Source organism: Quercus robur, chromosome 10 (genome assembly GCF_932294415.1).
Source record: "Quercus robur chromosome 10, dhQueRobu3.1, whole genome shotgun sequence".
In the NCBI taxonomy this organism is placed as follows: domain Eukaryota; kingdom Viridiplantae; phylum Streptophyta; class Magnoliopsida; order Fagales; family Fagaceae; genus Quercus; species Quercus robur.
In genome coordinates, this window is record NC_065543.1 from 32,686,667 (window position 1) to 32,706,758 (window position 20,092).

Genomic DNA, 20,092 nt, shown 5'->3' on the forward strand with positions numbered 1-20,092 from the left:
TTGGGAGAACAAATTATTTTCCACAAAATTTATAAAATTATTCATTTTTTAGGCTATCCATATTTTTATAAATTATGTTATTTGCTAGTGCAGAATGTACCACATTTCCACAAAAATTTATAAAATTTATAAAATTATCTATTTCCACGCATCGTGTGAGTTTGTGACTAGTTTGTTTTTAAAAAAGGAAATGTGGTACATTTTGCACTAGCAAATTACAAACCCATAAAATACTAATTATGTAATAATTAAGAGCTATTTCCCCAGAATTTGTAACTAGAACTACAATAAGAAATTTCTAACCCGGTCAAAACTTTTTCAAGAATTTGAAATACCCTTTATTGTTTAATAATTGAGTTTCTCTTTGCTTAGAGATTTTTCCCAGGTTAGAGATTAAGGGACAATGAACTAGACACTCCCTCTCTTTTATGTAAGAAAGGTACATAGTAACACATGCACTTGTCTTCAAGGAGTCCTCCTTAAATTAAATGTCAGATAACAATAAAAATAAAATAAAATAAAATAAAAATTAAAAAACAAATGTATCTAGAAGTATAATTTCATAGTATTAACATGTGGTGGAGGATTCTTCTGCAAGAGATCTTGGAGGTGAAGATAAGAAAGGTTTTGGAGGGATTTGCAAGGCTTCTATGTTTCCTTCTAACATTTCAAACACTTTTACTCATGGATGGCCTATCAAATGGATTTGTCTGTATGCACCACAAGCCTACTAAGATCATCTTTCTCACCATTGCATTTTCCTCTATGGTCATATTATCGGGAAATCCTAAATCATTGTGCTGCTCAAGTCGCTTATAAATCCAATGTGGAAAATATATCTTACTGGTATTACTAATTCCAACATCAATGTTTTTTCTTCCTCCAACCATCTCCAAAATCATCATTCCATAACTATAGACATCAGATTTGTGTGAAACTCCTCCAAAGTTTTTGTTGAACACTTCAGGAGCTATATACCCTATAGTTCCTCTGGCAACGGCCATTGATATGTTACTCTCATTCCTTGGAGAAAGTTTAGCAAGTCCAAAATCAGAGATCTTTGGAAGAAAATCTTCATCCAGAAGGATGTTATGTGGTTTTATATCAAAATGCAAGATTCTAGTATTGCAGCCACGGTGTAAGTACTCAAGCCCCCGAGCAATACCAATTGCAATTTGGAACAATTTTTCCAATCCTAGGAGTGGAGTGGTAGTCTCAATGTTGCCACTGTGTATGAATTTTTCAAGTGATCCATTGGGCATGAACTCATAGATGAGAGCTCTTTTCTGACCTTCGAGACAAAATCCAAGGAGTGCGACAATATTAACATGAGAAGTTCTACTAATACTTGCAACCTCATTGATAAATTCATCTCCATTTCCTTTTGATGCATTCAGGACCTTCACAGCCACGAGGTGACCATTGAGTAGCTCTCCTTTGTACACACCACCATAACCTCCTTGACCCAGTTTAACTTTAAATGAGTTGGTGAATTTTTTTATGTCGGAGAATTTATATCTAGTTAGAGCTAGTGGTCCGTAATTTCTGATGAATGCCTCAAGATCATGTTCATTCTTTGTTTTCTTCATAAAAAATTGAATTGACGTAATTGATCTTTTTCTTCTAAGCCAACAAATTGTGATACAGGTTAGTAACACTCCAAGCCCTAAACCACCAAGACCTGTAATAAAATTTGAACATGATTTAGTTATATCCTCTTAAAATCTAAAACCCGCTTTCCACACTAAAAATTTCGGTGAAATATTGATAAAGCATATGACATCTTTGGAATATGCAAAAGAACAAAAAATATAAATATATTTTCACAAGTTTTACGAATGTAATCTATTTTTCATTGGTATCTTACCTGCAATCAGCCTTATATGCTTGGTCCTGGTATGTTCTGCAGAGAAAATATAGTATTCATTAGTAATTAGTAATACATAATGTGCAAATGAAATAATTTCAAATTTCTTGTATTGCACTATATCACATTTCTACTCACAGGCACGGAATAAGACTAGTCTCATCGCATGTCACATGCGATAAGGCCTTTTTTTATTTTTTTTTAATGTTTAAAATGAAATAGAGATAGTATCCTAATTATTAGGATCTTATCTCTGTATGTGTGTGCATTATTTATTTATTTATTTATTTTTTTTCCTCCTCTAATTAGTTATTTGTACATGAGAAAGGAAAAAGTATAAAACATAGGAACCTTTTAAAAAAAAAATAGGCAATTACTCTTTCAACCAATTTGTGCTTTTAAATTTAAAATTATTTAACTAAAAGATAAAGGTATTTTAGAGAGTTTGAGAAATTGTGTGAGGATATTTTAATATACAAAATGATAAAATCCAAACAGGAAATCTTGTTATTAGTAGTATAGATGATAAAAATTTATTCTTATTAACATATTAACTATATTATTCCCTTAAGGAGTCTTGGCAAGCATCACCGATGACGATCACTATTTGTTGAAGTCTATCAACAGTGATGTTCTAATAATAGAATACAAGCAAAGCTACACATGTCATTGAACCATATCCCATTCACACTAACTTTAGAACTAGCAAATGGGTAAGGTTGGGTCAGCTTAGGTTAGGTCACATATAGATTCGAGTAAAAAAGGAGTCGATCTAAACAGGTTGTAAGCAGGTTAGGTCGATTAAGTTACAAATCAGTTAATTAGGTTACAGGTTGAACTGTATTTTTCATATGTAGGAAAATAAATAATAATTGTTAGGGTCATATTTTCTATGTATTGACTTATTCTTTGACAAAACGCACTTTTACTTGTAATTTGGTAGATCTAAGTTGGGTTTAATGTATCAAGAAGTATGTAAAGTTTACATCCTAAGTGGTATCATTGAAGACATTGAAATTGATTCAAGAAACAAGTGAAGAAAAGTTATTTCAGTAATTCTCGACACTAGTCTTGACACTAGTATCTATTGAGATTTAATGAAAAAGCTCAACACAAGCTCGATCTATTGAGATTTATGATTTCAAAATTTTCATATCTGAATTTCTGCCCATGATGACTTGGATTGCTAGGGTTTCATACTCCACAACCCTAGACCATATAAAAGATTTATTTTAAAGTCATCAACGACATAAAGACTCAATTAGAAAACTCATACACTATGAGAAGTTATTGTGTTTTGTGCGCCTTAGGGTTTTGTAAACAAGTGCTTCTAGATCTTCAATGTGTTTTGAAGTGAAAAACTTTGCAGCCAACAACAATTTTTTATTTGCTTGGAGTTAGTCACATATTGGGATCTATACATGTGAAGAAGTCTTCTACAAAAACGAGTCCAATTGGGGATTGGTGAAAAGGTTCAATTGTAGGTTGTTATTTTGAAATAGTTTAGGATAGTGGTAAGATTACTTATACTTGTAACCACTTGTAGTGGTAAGATTAGTGCATCCTTGAGAAGGGTGACCTAAAATTCACCTAATGGGATTTTTGCCTTGCGAGAGGTTTTTCCCATTCGTCAACAAATCACCATATTATTTTATTTTCCACTGCATATTAGTTTATTTGGTGATTTGTTGGTGTCTCCACGATTTGCATTTAATTTGGCCTAATTAATTAACTTGGGTAATTTAACAACAACAACAACAACAACAATAATAAAAAAGTTAAATCACCTAGAAATATAACTAAATAAAAAGCTACAATATAATCATTAAAGAGAGTTCAATTTAATAATAATAATAATAATAATAATAATAATAATAATAATAATAATAATAATAAGACAATCAATATAATAGATTAATCTAAGTTCACATGTAATTTGGGTATTCAAAATAAATTGATAAAATAAAGTGTTAAAATTATAGCAATATTGAAAAAGTTGTATATCGCCTTACTGACTTAATTACGTTTTACAAAATTATGTAGAATTCAACTCACTTTCTCTATTCTTATAATTATTTAAAATTTGAGTTTATAACAAAAACTAAGAGCTAGAAACTAAAAAAAAAAAAAAAAAAAAAAAAAAAACAAACAAACAAACAAAATGAAGAGATTGTAAGAAAAACTAATAGTGGAGAGATGGAGGCGTTGGGGATTTAGTGCCAGGAGAAAATATGGCATAAGTAATTTTTAAAATTTTATTTTAAGTTTAATTATTTTGCTTTCAGATGAAGTGTGGAGAGAGATTTGGTGGATGAATTGGTGTTGTGCTTAAAATGTGGTGATATGAAAATGTATGACGGACATAATTTTGTTAGCAAATTGGTTGGATTTGAACTTGGTTAAGCTCATCCCAACCCTCCACAGAAACAGGTCTACAAAGAAAAAGAAGTGATTCTTGTTTGGTTGTGGAGTTATAAAGAAGTGATTCATTGAAGTGACTTAATTGGCATTCATTGATTTGGCAGAATTTAGATGAGACTGAAAACTAAATGTTAGGTTCTAAAAGTTTAGAAGAATTGGCAAATAGTGAACACACAAGAACATACAAGCTGTAGGAAGAAGATTTCAGAATTTGCATGGTTTGATCGATCGAAAGACAGGCTCGACCGACTGAAAGTCGTATTTGCAGAATTTTAATTAAGCCCAAACAGTAGTTCAAGCCCATTAAGGATTAGGGTTTCTGATTTACTTCTCCCAGTATATAAAGGAAACTCTAAGCATGTTTTTATAAGGTTTTTCAGAGAGAGAAGAGTGTGCCTCTTTTGTATTTAAGGTTTTGTAGCTAAAAAGCTCTCTCATATTTTTTACCGGTGTTATTACTTGAAGAATCTCAAGATCCGGTACTGTAGAAGTTGCCGCCTTCTCTAGTCATCAAAGGTGCTGATGATTTAAACTTTCAAGGATGGTCTTGGAGTCACAAACAATAGAGTTTGTGTTGCTAGACCTTTGAGTGAGATCTCAAAGTCACAAACGTGGGTGTTTGTGTTTTGCAAAGGCCAAAGAAAGAAGTAGTCCATGGACTCGGAGCTATCATGAGGTCGTGGTAGTAAGTTTTCTACTTGAGGTAACAATATAATATTAGTGGTCTAAGTTATATTGTACAAACTTCAATTCTTTTATAATGGATTTGCTTTTTACCTTAATGATAGCTAGGTTAAATCCTCCCCAGGTTTTTTACCGGTTTGCTTTTCCTGGATTATCATATTGTTGTGTTCTTTATTTTCCGCACTTTGCAATAATATGATATATGTGTGTTAACCTAGACTTGATGATTTGACTAAGTAATCACTTGGCTAATTACCTAGGTTAATTTGGTTGTGTTTTAAGGGGTCTAAAAACGTACACTAAAGAACTTCTAGAAGATCAAAGGAACATACTACACAAAATAAAAGGTAAAAGTAAAACTAATCCAATTTTCTAGGTATCTTTTGTGAAAGCTTCTACATATCTGTAAAACTAAACCAATTAGTCATTAGAAAACTCAGATTGTCATTTTCTACTCCTGAAAAAAAATCCAAGAAATCATTCATCATGCCTAATTCATTCAAACCTATTAGGTGCCCAAAATAATATGAGCTGGAGTTCAAATTGAAATTGAAATCTTCATGATCTCTAACACTGTATGCTAGCATGATTAGAAACTCCTAATATTGATTTTAAAAAATAAATAAATAACTATAAAGAAATTGTTCTGACTATGGTTTACCTATGATCTGTCTAGATGAAACATAAGAAAAATTTGAAGAAAATAATCAATGATTATAAGGAAATTTCCTTCAGAAGTACCATCATCGCAGGTTTTTAGCTGAGCTTGGTCATGGCAAAAACAAACAAACAAACTAATTATTCTGGAATCCACATTGTCCGCTACTTCTCTTACAACTGCTACAATCATTAGCAACAAGCTTGCCAAGTTGACTCAAATACGCACATCCACAGGCACATCAACCATAGACCAGCACAACTCCAACGAAAAGTTACGAAGCACCAATGCTTCCATATGGAAAACAGCAAAAGAATGATGGGTACGGTTGCTAGCACAGTCTAATCCATATTTAGGTTAATAAGGCATTGAAGTGCAGTTGTAGAAGATGGAGAAATCAATATGATGATACAAACTATAGTTAAATGGAGTTTGATCAAGGCTAACATTATGCAGAGGAGCAGGGCATGCGTCCTCATAGACCGCGGCGTTGGCCACAAGAAATGACTGGTGTTAAGTAATAGATGTCCTAAATGATATAATCCTCATTGGCAATTGTTAGAACTGGGTTTTTGTCTTTGTAGATGATTGTAAAGTACGGGTTGCCACAGAAAGGTTCTTGTTCTTGAGGTATCCAGAAGGGGTAACTTACATTTGGGCCATCTCCACAAGTATGACTGTATGAGGGACACAGGCCTGAAATTTTAGGTCAAGGGATAGAATGTAGTTGACTAAGAAGTGGAAGATGATGAAAAAAAGATGCATATAAGGGAAGGTTTTAGGGACATGGAGAAGTTTTGGAGGTCCATTTGAGTGGAAGTAAGGTATTAGAAGTCAAAGAAACTAGAAGAGCTAAGTGAATCACATGAATCCAGAAGTCCAAGTAGCTGTAGAGTTGAAGTAGAGATCAACGACAAGTAGTTTAAATATAAAAGCTACATGTAGTATAATGTTAGTTAGTGGACATGTGACTTACACGTGATTTACTTAATTGTACTTTTCTGTTAGTTAGTTAGAAAGTTTGTTAGATCAGATAAGTTAGTTTTTGGGTTTGTTAGTTGCTTAAGTGATACTATAAATACCTGTAATTATCCCGGTTATACTCAGATCAATGAAATCATTTTCTCAATAAACTTCATATGGTATCAGAGCCATCCTGCTCTATTTTCTCCCAAAATTTCTAGGGTTTGTTCTTGATAGCCTTGAAGCTTCGTCAATGGCTGAAGCAACAAATACTTCGTCTTCTTCCTCTGTGCAAGATCCTGCACTTGTAGAGGATATCTCAAATCCTTTGTTTCTTCATCACGCTGAAAGTCCTGGAGCCATGCTTGTGTCCGAACCGTTGATTGGCGAGAATTACCATGCTTGGGTTCGTTCAATGAGGAAAGCATTGGTTGCCAAGAATAAATTTGGTTTTGTCAATGGTAGTATTACTCTCTCTTCTCCATTGATAAAAGCTCCAGCAGCTGTTGATGCTTGGATTCGATGTGACAACATGGTAGGTTCTTGGTTGATGAAGGCCGTGTCACCTCAAATTCGAGTGAGCATCACCTACAAGGATACTGCTCTGGAAATTTGGAATGACCTCAGGGATACACATTCTCAAGGGAATGGACCTAGGGTTTTCCAACTTCAGAAAGATATAGCTTCAATGTGTCAAGGCAATTCTTCAATCACCAATTATTTCACTCAATTGAAGCTATTTTGGGATCAACTTCAGAATTTTAGGCCTACTCCTACTTGTTCTTGTGGGAAGTGTACCTGCAATTTGCCTCAGAAGCTTGAAGATCTTCGTCTTCAAGAGTCAGTCATGCAATTTCTGATAGGACTCAACGAGTCATACTCTCAGATCAAAGGTCAGATCTTGTTGATGGAACCATTGCCAACCGTCAACAAAGTCTACTCTTTGTTAATTCAAGAAGAGAGGCAGAGGAGTGTAGGGCTTGGCAATTCTATTCACATAGAGTCTACTACTCTTGCAGTGAAGGGTTCTAATGTTAATTCCAATCCAATTTTCCTGCTTTCTTTGCCAATTCTAGTACTTTTGGAGGAAAGAATTCCAAAGGCAGAGACAGACCTATATGTACTCACTGTGGGAAGCTTGGGCATGTCATGGAGAAATGCTTCAAGCTACATGGCTTTCCTCCAGGATTCAAGCCTAAAGGCAAGAACTTTATGGTAAATCAAGTCAATGTTCAAGAGGCTTGTGCGGATGATGATCATACCTCTGTTAATTTTCCTTTTACTCAAGAGCAATGTCAGCAGTTTTTGACTATGTTGGGGACTCAAATGCAAGTTGCTCATCTTAACTCTGGTGGCAAGGAGACTCAGTTCAATATGGGGAATAAGGAAACACACATGGCCAACAGTGTGATTAAGCCTAATCCATTTGTGTCTTCTTCTTCCAGTGGCATAGATGCTTTCACCATGGCAGGTACATTTAATCCTACTTGTCCTAATTTGAGGCATTCAGTCTTTTCTGCCCAAATTACACATAGAACAGCTTTTGGTGGTAATGTTTGGGTTATTGATACTGGAGCAACAGACCATATAGTGTACTCTGTTAATCTGTTGACTGATTTTACTGCTGTTAATTGTGTGGTTGCTCTTCCTAATGGTGAAACTGCCTGGGTGACTCATATTGGTTCTATATGTCTTTCTGAAAATCTTGTCTTAACCAATGTGCTTTGTGTTCCATCCTTCTCGTTCAACCTTTTATCAGTTAGCCAACTCACCAAGAAAATACATTGTTGTCTCATTTTCTTGTCTACCTTTTGTTTCATTCAAGACCTCAATTGCTGGAGGACGATTGGTGTGGGTGAAGTTCATGATGGGTTGTATCTCCTTCAACATAGCCCTTCTGATACTTGTGCCATTCCAACTCAGTCCCAGGCTATTCCATCTTTTCATTCTGTTTCCAATTTTGTTTTTCATTCCATTTTTAGTACAAATAAATCTCATGTTGTCAATAATGTCAAAATTCCAGTTTCTGTATGGCATTCTAGACTTGGGCATCCCTCTGATGCTAAGATTTCTGTTTTGAAAAATGTACTTCCTGATCTCAATTCTGTCTCTAATAAAATCTGTGAAATTTGTCCTTTAGCTAAGCATAAAAGACTTCCTTTTCCATTTCATAATCATGTTTCTGAATTTCCTTTTGATTTGATACATTGTGACATATGGGGTCCCTATGTGGTACCTACTGTTGCAGGTCACAATTATTTTCTCACCATTGTTGATGATTGCACTAGATCAACTTGGGTGTACCTTATGAAATCTAAGTCTGAAACTAGGTCCTTATTACAATCCTTTTATACCATGATTAAGAATCAATTTGGTAAGTCTATTAAAGTCTTTAGGACAGACAATGGACTTGAATTTCAAATGAATGAATTCTTTAAACTTCATGGCATCATTCATCAACATAGTTGTGTTGCTACTCCACAACAAATTTTTTTTGTGGAGAGAAAACATCAACATATACTTTGTGTTGCTAGAGCTTTAAGGCTTCAATCAAATGTTCCTATTGCTTATTGGGGTGATTGTATCCTCACTGCTGTACATCTTATAAACAGACTCCCCTATCCTCTTTTGAACAACAAATCTCCTTTTGAGCTTCTTTATAATAAACTTCCAGATTATTCACATCTCAAAGTGTTTGGTTGTTTATGTTTTGCTTCTACTCTCTCTCACAATAGAGGCAAGTTTGATCCTAGGGCTCTTAAGTGTGTTTTCTTGGGGTATCCTTTTGGGATTAAGGGTTATAAGCTTCTAAATTTGCAGACCAGATCTTGTTTCATTTCTAGAGATTTTTTTTTTCATGAATCTGTGTTTCCATTTCAGTCTCTTCCTGCTTCTATTCCTTTATCTCAATCTGACCCCCTTTATCATGATTGCTTTCCTGATGCTCCACCTCTTCCTATCATTGATTCTATTCACCATTCTACTCCTATATTAGATATCTCTGTTCATATTGATTCCAATATTCTTGAAGAACATTTTGTTGATCTTCCTGAGGAGTTGTCTGTTTTTGTTCCTAATGACATTACTAATCCTATTCCTGACCTTCCTCCTTCTTCTTTGTCCATTGAACCTGTCCATGCTCCTCACTCCCTTCCAGTTAGTCTTGTTCCAACCACTCTTGTTCCTAGGAGGTCTACTAGAATCTCTAAACCACCTGCTTATCTTCAAGCTTATAAGTGCCATGTTGTTTCCACCAAATACCCTATTGCCAATTATATTTCTAGTCACAAACTCTCCCCTTCTTACTCTCATTTTTGCAATAGTATCTCCACAATTCAGGAACCACAGTTTTACCATCAGGCAGTTGGTGATCCTAATTGGGATGCTGCCATGGCAGCTGAAATTCAGGCTTTAGAACTTAATAACACTTGGTCTCTTGTTCCTTTGCCTCCACATAAAAGGGTTGTTGGTTGTAAGTGCGTCTTCAAAATCAAATACAAGTCAGATGGTAGTGTAGAGAGGTACAAAGCAAGGTTGGTAGCCAAAGGTTATACTCAACAGGAGGGTCTGGATTATACTGAGACATTCTCTCCTGTTGCCAAGATGGTGACTGTTAAAATTCTCTTATCTTTGGCTGCTGTGCAAGGCTGGACCCTTCATCAATTAGATGTCAACAATGCGTTTCTTCATGGTGATTTGCATGAAGAAGTGTATATGTGTCTTCCTCCAAGCCTGCCCAGCAAAGGGGAGCTTGTGTGCAAGTTGAATAAGTCATTGTATGGCCTTAAACAAGCCTCAAGGCAATGGTATTCCAAGTTCTCAACAACTCTACTGCAACATGGTTTTCTGCAGTCTAAGGCAAACTACTCTTTGTTCACCAAGCACTCAGAAGCTTCTTTCATGGCACTTTTGGTATATGTTGATGATATACTTATTGCCAGCAATGATCCTCAATCTGTAGCAGACTTGAAAGTTCTCTTAAATAAGGAGTTCAAGTTGAAGGACCTGGGCAGTTTGAAATACTTCTTGGGTTTGGAAGTGGCTAGATCTGAGAAAGGCATTTCCTTATGCCAAAGAAAGTATGCTCTTGAAGTGATCAATGATGTGGGAATGCTTGGGTGTAAACCTGTTAAAACTCCCATGGAGGTAAATCTCAAATTAAGCAAAGATGAAGGCAAGTTATTGGCTGATGCTGGTATGTACAGAAGACTGATAGGCAGGCTGCTGTTTCTTACTATTTCTAGGCCTGATATCACCTACTCAGTACATAGGTTGAGCCAATTTATGTCTAAGCCTAGAGAGCCTCATCTTAGGGCAACCTATAGAGTGGTTCAATACCTTAAGGGTACTTCAGGACAAGGCCTGTTCTTTTCATCCCAATCCTCCTTACATATCAAAGCATTTGCAAATGCTGATTGGGCTGCATGTATTGATTCTAGAAGGTCCATCACAGGTTACTGTGTATTTCTTGGTGATTCTCTCATTTCTTGGAAGTCTACGAAGCAGAACACAATTTCAAGATCCACAGCAGAAGCAGAATACAGGGCCATGGCTGTTGCAGTATGTGAAGTGACATGGATTTTGTATTTACTTAAGGATCTGGATGTAAAACATAGTCAGGCTGCCTTGTTGTTCAGTGACTCTCAAGCAGCAATTCACATAGGAACTAACCCAGTGTTCCACGAGCGTACAAAACATATTGAAATAGACTGTCACATTGTTAGGGATAAAGTGCAAGCAGGAGTTATAAAGCTGATGGACATTCGTACCCAATGTCAGATAGCTGATTTGTTGACAAAAGCTTTGAGTTGGAATCAATTTTCTGGCCTTCTTACCAGGATGGGCATCTCCAATATTCATTCTCATGATGTCCATCTTGAGGGGGAGTATCAGAAGTCAAAGAAACTAGAAGAGCTAAGTGAATCACATGAATCCAGAAGTCCAAGTAGCTGTAGAGCTGAAGCAGAGATCAACGACAAGTAACTCAGATCAATGAAATCATTTTCTCAATAAACTTCATATAAGGAGCAGAGGAAGAGAAGGGCCATTAGAGCAATAAAAGTCAACAAGATTGAATGATCTTGACTAGTCAGCATGTATAACCCGGTAGTAAATGGGGAAAATTTTTGTGGCAGTTCTACTTAGCATCCATGGTAAAAGACAAATTCCAAATAAAATAAGGGTGATGTGAACAGGTGCCATTAGGGTAATTGTTAATAAACTATTTTTTTTTAAATATTTTTATATCATTTTTATGAAAAATTGAAAAAACTGTCAAAACATTAGGGTTTTAGTAACTGTTTTTTCTCCTTATTTTTTGTTTCCAAAAACAATTTTTATTATTTTTTTAAACTAAAAAACTTGTTTGGAAACGTAAAATGGACAGAAAACAAAAATTGTTCTCAAAACTCAATTTGTAAAGGAAACTAAAATCATACAAAAGGTTATTTTTAGTTTTTTAATTTTCAAAATTAATGAAAACATGCATTTGATTTAATGAATCTATTTCATTTAATAAGTTAGCATTAGAGTTCAAATTCTAGTAACAACATATTTTACTATTTTCTATTTTTTTTCTTTCAAAAAACTATTTTTTTAATTTCAACTAACCAAATATATTTTTGATTTAAAAAATATAAGAAAATTGTTTTTTTTTTTCTTTTTATTCCCAGGAACAAATTTTTGAAAATAGAAAACAAAAAATGTTACCAAATATAACCTTAATTTTTTTTTTCACATAAAAACTTTTCTAAAATAGTTCATTAATAAATGTTCTTAGAGCATTTGTTAACATTTCCCATAAAATATTAGGAATGACCTAATATGCTATTCAAAAATTTGACATTATGCCCTACTTGGGAAATAATAATAATAATAATAATAATAATAAAATATTTGAGAATACATGACTTTGTCAACCTATTTGTGGAAATATTTGACGATAGTCTTATAACTTAATTGATATTTTACTATATTTTCAACAAAATATTTAGAATTTAAATCTCCCATCTATTATAACAATCAATTTTAAAATTAAAAAAAAAATTGTATTCACTATTCAATCAAAGACAAAATCATATGAACTAATTTGACTTTTTATTTATTTATTTATTTGTAATTCTTTATGGCAGTTATTTTTGTTTTAGGTAAATGTCATAATAACTCGCTTAAAGAAGGTGAACACTAGAGACCGAAAGTACTAACTTTGGGTTTTGAATTGGGATATCTACTGTCTGATGGGTGATGATAACATGATTTCTTTCTACCAAAAACTTGGAAGTTGCTCGTAAATATATTGGAAACTCCAAAGAAAAATTAATGTTATAAATTTGGTGACTCACTATCTTCATTCTTGCTTAAAGTCAAAGGGCACAATTAATTTTTTTTGATTTCCATATATATAAGGGGCATTAAGAATGAAATTGCTCAAAAGAAAGATAATTCCACCGGTCTAATAGATTATGACAATTTAAAGGGAAAATTACACTTTTTCACTCTAAATTCTATCTTATTTTACACTTTGTCCCCATGAACTATCGAAATGTACAATTATAAGTCTTCAAAGTTATAACCCTGTTTGATATCCCTTTGCGGTCTATTTTGGTGTAAAATATGATAGAATTAAATATTGAAAAATCAATTCACCCTCTCCAAAAGAGTTAGCAAATAGTTATATTGGTATTTTAATTCTAAATTCCGTTGGATTTAATACCAACGGGCAATAAGGGGTTAAGTGTTATAATGTTTTGGATTTGAGGGGTTTATATCATGTGTTTTGATATTTCAAAGGGAAGAGTATAAAATAAGCAATAAGTTAGGGTAGAAAAATATAATTTCCCCCAGCTTATTAAAACATGTCTTAGACCAAAATGAGGATCAAGTCTTTTGACTACTAAATGGACCCACATGTACCTAAAGCAAACAAACCATGAGAATGATATGCAATTGTTAACTATGCCTACTGCCCAAAGACTAGGGGTGGTAAAGTAAACCCAAACCCATTTGCCCACCCAAACTTACCTACTGTAATTGAACCCAAACTCACCCAATTATTAGTTGGGTTAAGCATCAACCCAATTAAACCCAATGATTATTGAGTTTTAACTAAAAACCCATTGAACCCCATTTAACCCAAAAACAATTTACCTAAATTCAACCTAACCCTTCCCATAAAATTAAAAAAAAATAAAAAAATAAAAAAATAAAAAGAAGAAGAAGAATAAAACATAGTTTTTAATAATAAAAAATATGGACTAAACAAATGAAAATTAACCATCCTGTTTTCAGTAACCAAATAGAGTCCAAATATTTAAGAAATATAAGAGAGCATTTGAAACTCAAATATACAAATTCTCTTTCTCTTTTCCAGCATTTTCTCCCCAACCAAACAGGATATTACTCACAAATAAAAAAAAATTAAAAAAAGAAGAAGAAGAAGAAGAATAAAACGTAGTTTATAATAATAAAAAATCTGGATTAACGAATGAAAATTAACCATCCTATGATTTCCTCGGTAACCAAAAAGAGTAAAAATATTAAAGAAATACTTTAAGAGAACATTTGAAACTCACAATCCAATTCTCTTCATCTTTTCTAGCATTTTCTCCACAGCCAAACAGAATATTACTCACAAATCAAACACAATTTTTTTTTAAGTCAAACAGTTTTTAATAATAAAAAATTTGGACTAAACTAATGAAAAACAGCATTATGATTTTCTCAGTAACCACACATGAGTCCAAATATGAAAGAAATGATAATTATCCATGGTGCATCTATGCCTTCTCCGATGCAGAATCCGATGATGATAACAGACTCGTTTGCTCGAGACACGATTCTCGCGTGGTACCGTGGGGAGTTTGTGGCGGCAAACGCGATCATCAACGTGCTGTGCGTGCACCTAACTCAGTTGGCTGGTGTTGGAGTCAGAGGGGTGGCGTTGTCGGAATATGACGCGGTGTTCATTGCAATACACTGCTGGAGGCTGAACTAGATCCTGGTGCTCTAGATGCAGAAGTACCACTCCATCGCCGACGTTGCGATCGAGCTTCGGTGAGTCGCTGCCCTGAAGAAAAAGTACGATACGATCAATGAATAAGATCATGCAGAGTCGACCACCAAGGTCGAGACGAAGAAGAACGAGGAGAAAATCGGTGGCGAAATTGGATGAGCAAGATTAGAAAGTCGAAGAGGAGGAGCAAAGTGAGAAAATCGACAAGAAAGTGATGGAAAATTAAATGTTGATGTGTTTTTTACTTTAGGGGTATTTTGATAATTTTAATAATTGGGTAATTGGGGTCTACCCATTATAATTGGGTTGGGTTGGGTTTGAGTTAAAAGCAATTAATTAAATGGGTTTAATGGGTGAATTGGGTTTTATATACCCAACTTAATTATGCTCACCCCAAACCTACCCAAATCCACCCATTTGACACCCCTACCAAAGACAAAGAGAAGTGTTAAACTATGACAGTATGTGAACTTTAGCTAAGAATAGGAACTATATTCTAAGCAAAGGACAAGAAATATGCGTTTTAGCCTAATCCAAAAGTGAGAAGAGAAACGAGCATGCATACTTACTTGAACAGATCAAAGGTTGCTGATCTTCATCACGGCAAAAGCAGACAAATGGATGTGAGGAAGAGTTAAAACCGCATGTCCCACCTGAAGCTTCACACCTGAAGAATAGGGTGATGAGGGAAGAGAGAGCTAGATAATCGGAATTCATGTTTAGAAGATAATGAAAAAAAAGAACTGGGAGAGAAGACTGGTAAGTCCGAAAGAGATTAAAGAGCCCACTCCATAGATTGATTTTTAAACGGGATTTATCTGGACTCTCGAGGCAAATTTTTCCACTGACTTTTCCACACCGTTCTTTTATGTCTGAGACTCTCCCGTTTTATGGTTCACAAGCCCTAAAGAAATTGATTTTCCTCAATCCCAGAAAGTTGCACTCATGGGCATGGCCCAGTTACTGAGTTCGCTCGGTTATCAAAAGTAGGAATAATTTTTTTCAAACAATTAATTGGGCTAGCAAATTGGATTCAATTTCAACCATCTTTTTTCCTTTTTCTTTTTTAACAATTTCAACTATCTTTAAAGTAAATAATAATAATAATAATAATAATAATAATAATAATAATAATAATAATAATAATAACTAGTCGCTAACCCGTGCGATGCACGGGAAAACTATTAATAACTTAATATGAATATATATATATATATATATATATCATGGTATAAATTATATACCAAACCAATAAAATCTATCATTTACAAAGTAATAAAATCTATCACATGCAATGAGATATCATGAGATCATATTTAGAAAATATATAACTGATATAAGTACACTCCAATACAATTAATTACACGAATATATTTAATTCCATACTCATTCAATCAAATATCTTTCATAAATTACATTAATTGTTCTTGATGTCCAAGATGTATCTAAATTCTAACATTGCCAGTAAACAAAGATGCTAGACCTCAATGGGCTTCCACCATTACCATGTATTTCCAAATAAGTTCTCACGCAACTTGTAGGCTTATTAATCAGTAATTAGCTATCTGCATATATCATAGAATACTTTCAACCTAGCAACAATGATAACACAAATCGTAAGAAATCCTACCTAATTATGCTGCTATTTGAGGGAGTACAAATAAACATAGATCTTGTGTGACTTCCATGGGGAACTTCTCTGCTATAGTGCTAGCATTCTTTAAAATGGACTTCCAAATTCTTAGATGTGTCTGTAACATGAACATTACTCTAAATAGGTGAGTAAACAAAGCATCATAAACAATAAACTATACGCAAAGTACATACGATATAGAAAACTAACCATGGCATCGAGATTGACCTCAATCCTAAATTCGAATCTGCCACAAACATCACTACCAGTTATTTTTCACAACAAAAGTTTCAAATTGAAAGCTTTAAAGGTCCAATGGAAGAACAAATTTTTTCAATTTTTTTTTTATTTATTATAAAAAAGAAGAATACAGTGCCAATTTAACAGAATATATCACTACTTGTAATTTGGAAAGCAAAAAATAACAAATTATAGTCTAACTCATTTATCCTAAAATTTTCAAACACATGCTAACAAATAGATATTGATATAAAATATTCACCTTGTAACAAAACTTAATAAGTCTCAAACACACATCTTTAATAGCTTTAAATGAATTTGTCATAATTGTATTTAAGCTATGGCTCAAGCAATAAGAGGCAGCAAATATGATTCCATAAAAAACTATTCTCTTCTTGTCTAATAATGTTTAGGAGGGTTGTCGCCTTGAATTCAACTAAATTCTCTCAAATTATAGAACAAAATAAAAACTTACCGGTAATGTTTGCGGAGAGAATCTGGTCAGATGGTAAAGTCTCAAAATCAAAAACTTTCTGCCACTAAAGGAGTGGGTGGTTGGCGCCTGCGAACTATAGTTTAGGGGTTTGAAGGTAGAGAAGGGACAAAGATTGGAGGCAGGGGAACGTGTACGTAGAGAGAGGCATGAGGAAATTGTGCGTTTGAAGATGGAGATGGGACTGTGTGAAGAAGAAGAGAGGAAGTTTGATGAGTTTGCGTTACTGTGTTTGCGTTTAAGGGGGAGAGAGATTTTTGGTATTAGCCTCTTTTTAGGCTTTGAGCTTTGTTTTTTAAGGGCTGAAATTTTTGGGTGTGTTTTTTCTTTTCCTTTTTGATAATGCCGGTTTGAAATTTTTGGGTGTTTTTTTTTTTTTCCTTTTTGATAATGCCGGTTTGAAATTTTTGGGTGTTTTTTTTTTTTTTTTTTTTTTCCTTTTTGATAATGCCAGTTTGAAAATTTTGGGTGTTTTTTTATTTTCCTTTTTGATAATGCCGGTTTGAAATTTTTGGGTGTTTTTTTTTTTTCCCTTTTTGATAATGCCGGTTTGAAATTTTTGGGTGTTTTTTTTTTTTCCTTTTTGATAATGCCGGTTTGAAATTTTTGGGTGTTTTTTTTTTTTTCCTTTTTGATAATGCCGGTTTTTTTTTAGTCTTAAAAAGTTTTTTTTTTTTTTTTAATATTGTGCTGACGTGGAAAATTATGGGAACTTTAAAAGCTTCGGTTTTATATATATATAAATAATAATATTGGATTAGGGACAAGCAGCTACTGACGCCCATCCTTAAATGAAATTAAAAGTCTTTTCGAAGAATAGACCCCAATGACTTTTCGTAGAATAGACAGAACTGTCTTTCTAGGCAAGTTCATTTTTTGGGGGCATTTTCACCTACAAAGGTATGACTTTAGTCGAACTACTTTGATGGCCTGTTTGGATGTTAAAAAATAGAGGGGGAGTAGAGTAGAGTGAAGGAGAGTAGTTTAATTACCTTGTTTGGGAGTTTTTTAAGGAAGAAGGGAGAGGGATTTGGAGGGGTTTGGAGGGGTTTCAACTACCTCCAACCCCTCATTTTTAATTCCCCCAAATTGGAGAGATTTGGAGGGAGAATAGATCACATATATTATTAAAAATATAAATTATCTAATTTGCCCTTGATATATTAACAAAATTACAAAACAAATTTGTTTGTTTCCCTAGAAAATTTGAGGTTAATGAAGCAATTTCTTTTCACACTGTTTTTGTTTAAGCTTCACCATTTTAGATTTGAGCTTTGTGTAAAAGGTGTTTGGATTTTGAGATTCAGGTTGGATTTGGCCGGAGAACATGGCGTCGTCGTCGTCGTCGTCGTCGGCGGCGTCGACTTCGGCGAGAGCTGGAGGAGGCTCCGATCAACTTCGCAGCCGCAACAGGTTACCGTTCATGGTGATGACTTCACTGCCGGCTTTCACCACTCGCCGTCGAAGTCAAGTACAAATCTCACGCCGCCGCGATCGAGTTCATCGCCGACCTAAACCACGGTCGTTGACCCGCCGGTCCAGTTGCCGATGAAGCACGACGGCGACTCCCCTTTGATTCCGGTGAACTATCCCGACGACGAAGAGAATCTTGCTTTGCTTGCTCTTCGTTCTCCAGGATTTCGCTTTCTTTTTTTTTTTTTTTTTTTTTTTTTTGGTTTTGTGGGTTTTGGGGGGTTTGGTTTGTGTTTCTGTGAAATTTTTTTTTTTCCTCTACTTGTGCCTGCATTTGGTTGCTCAGAAAATGTGGAAAAAAAATGGGAATTTGGATTTTGGTTAGAGTTTTAAAAAACCTACTAAATTTGGCTATGTTTAGTATTTTATTAAAACTGATATGAACGCTTTGTTTTCAAATATTCAGATAACAGTTCAATTTTGACTGATTTTTACTTTTTTTTGTTTTTTTTTGTTTTTAGGTGTATAAATTGTTTTTTTTTTGAAACATTTTTTTATTTATTTATTTTTCTAAAAAAAAAAATCACTAACATATTTTAAGATTTGGACAAATGATAATCAAGTTCAAAACTTTACAAAACTAATAAATTAATCATAAATCAATATTACAAGTTTATTTTCAAATAGGGGTAAATCTGTCTATTTTAATCATTTTCTCTAATTTCTTTTCTATTTTTTAAAACATCCAAACAAGGGGAAAGACTAATTACTCCCTTTCCCCTTACTAATTTTAAAAACATCCAAACAAGATGGAGGGGAATCATTCCCCTCTACTCTCCTCCCCACTACTCTCCTCCCCTCTACTCCCCTCTACTCTCCTCCCTCTCTAAACTTCCAAACAAGCCATGAGGGTTTGCTCGCCTCCACTAACACGGAAGAATATACCTTGATTAAGGTATATATATCTTGAGCAATTCTAGTGCCACAATAAAAAGTATAACTTGTGTCACAATTCGCCCATGTGGCGAGTTGTGGTTAGTGGATGGGTGATAGTGAGTCCATGTGGAACATTCCTTCCACCAACCACAACTCACCATATGGGCGAGTTGTGGCACAAGTTGTGCCTTTTGTTGTGACACCAGACTTTTTCATATATCTTCTTTGTTACAACAAGTGGGTCCCATTGATGAGTGAGATCCACTTGTCTTGAGTGAGAAGATACATATACCTATAACTGGATAAATTTTCTTCGGTTAACACTAAGCTAACAATGAAATTAATTTTAGAATTAATATATGATTTTAACATTTTCTAAATTTTCATCACTAATTGCTATTTAAGATTACTTTAATAATTGATTAGCCCTCCATGTACTTAGACATGGCAAAACGGGCAAGCGGCTCAAGTCACTTGGGTTTAGATCAAAAATAGTTTCAGATCATAAATATGAACTTTTTAGCGTGTTAGAAATGGGTTGGGTACACATATTTTTTGACATGAATTTATTTATTTATTTTAAATGTATATGTCATTTTGTAAGTAATGCAACAAATTACTGGATATAAAATGTATTACTTTGAATTCACAACTCATATAAAAAATGAGCATAGCTCAACAAATTAATACTTGTTCAGTAATTATAAAATTATTAGTAGATTATTGCATTATAATGTATTATGAAACAAATTTTTTTTTTGTCTTTTTCTTTG

At 34.0% G+C, this 20,092-nt stretch overlaps 1 pseudogene; it reads right to left on the reverse strand.

Annotated features, from left to right (window-relative positions):
* Positions 1–520: 520 nt before the first annotated feature.
* Positions 521–15,266, reverse strand: LOC126702263 (rust resistance kinase Lr10-like; annotated as a pseudogene).
* Positions 15,267–20,092: the final 4,826 nt, after the last annotated feature.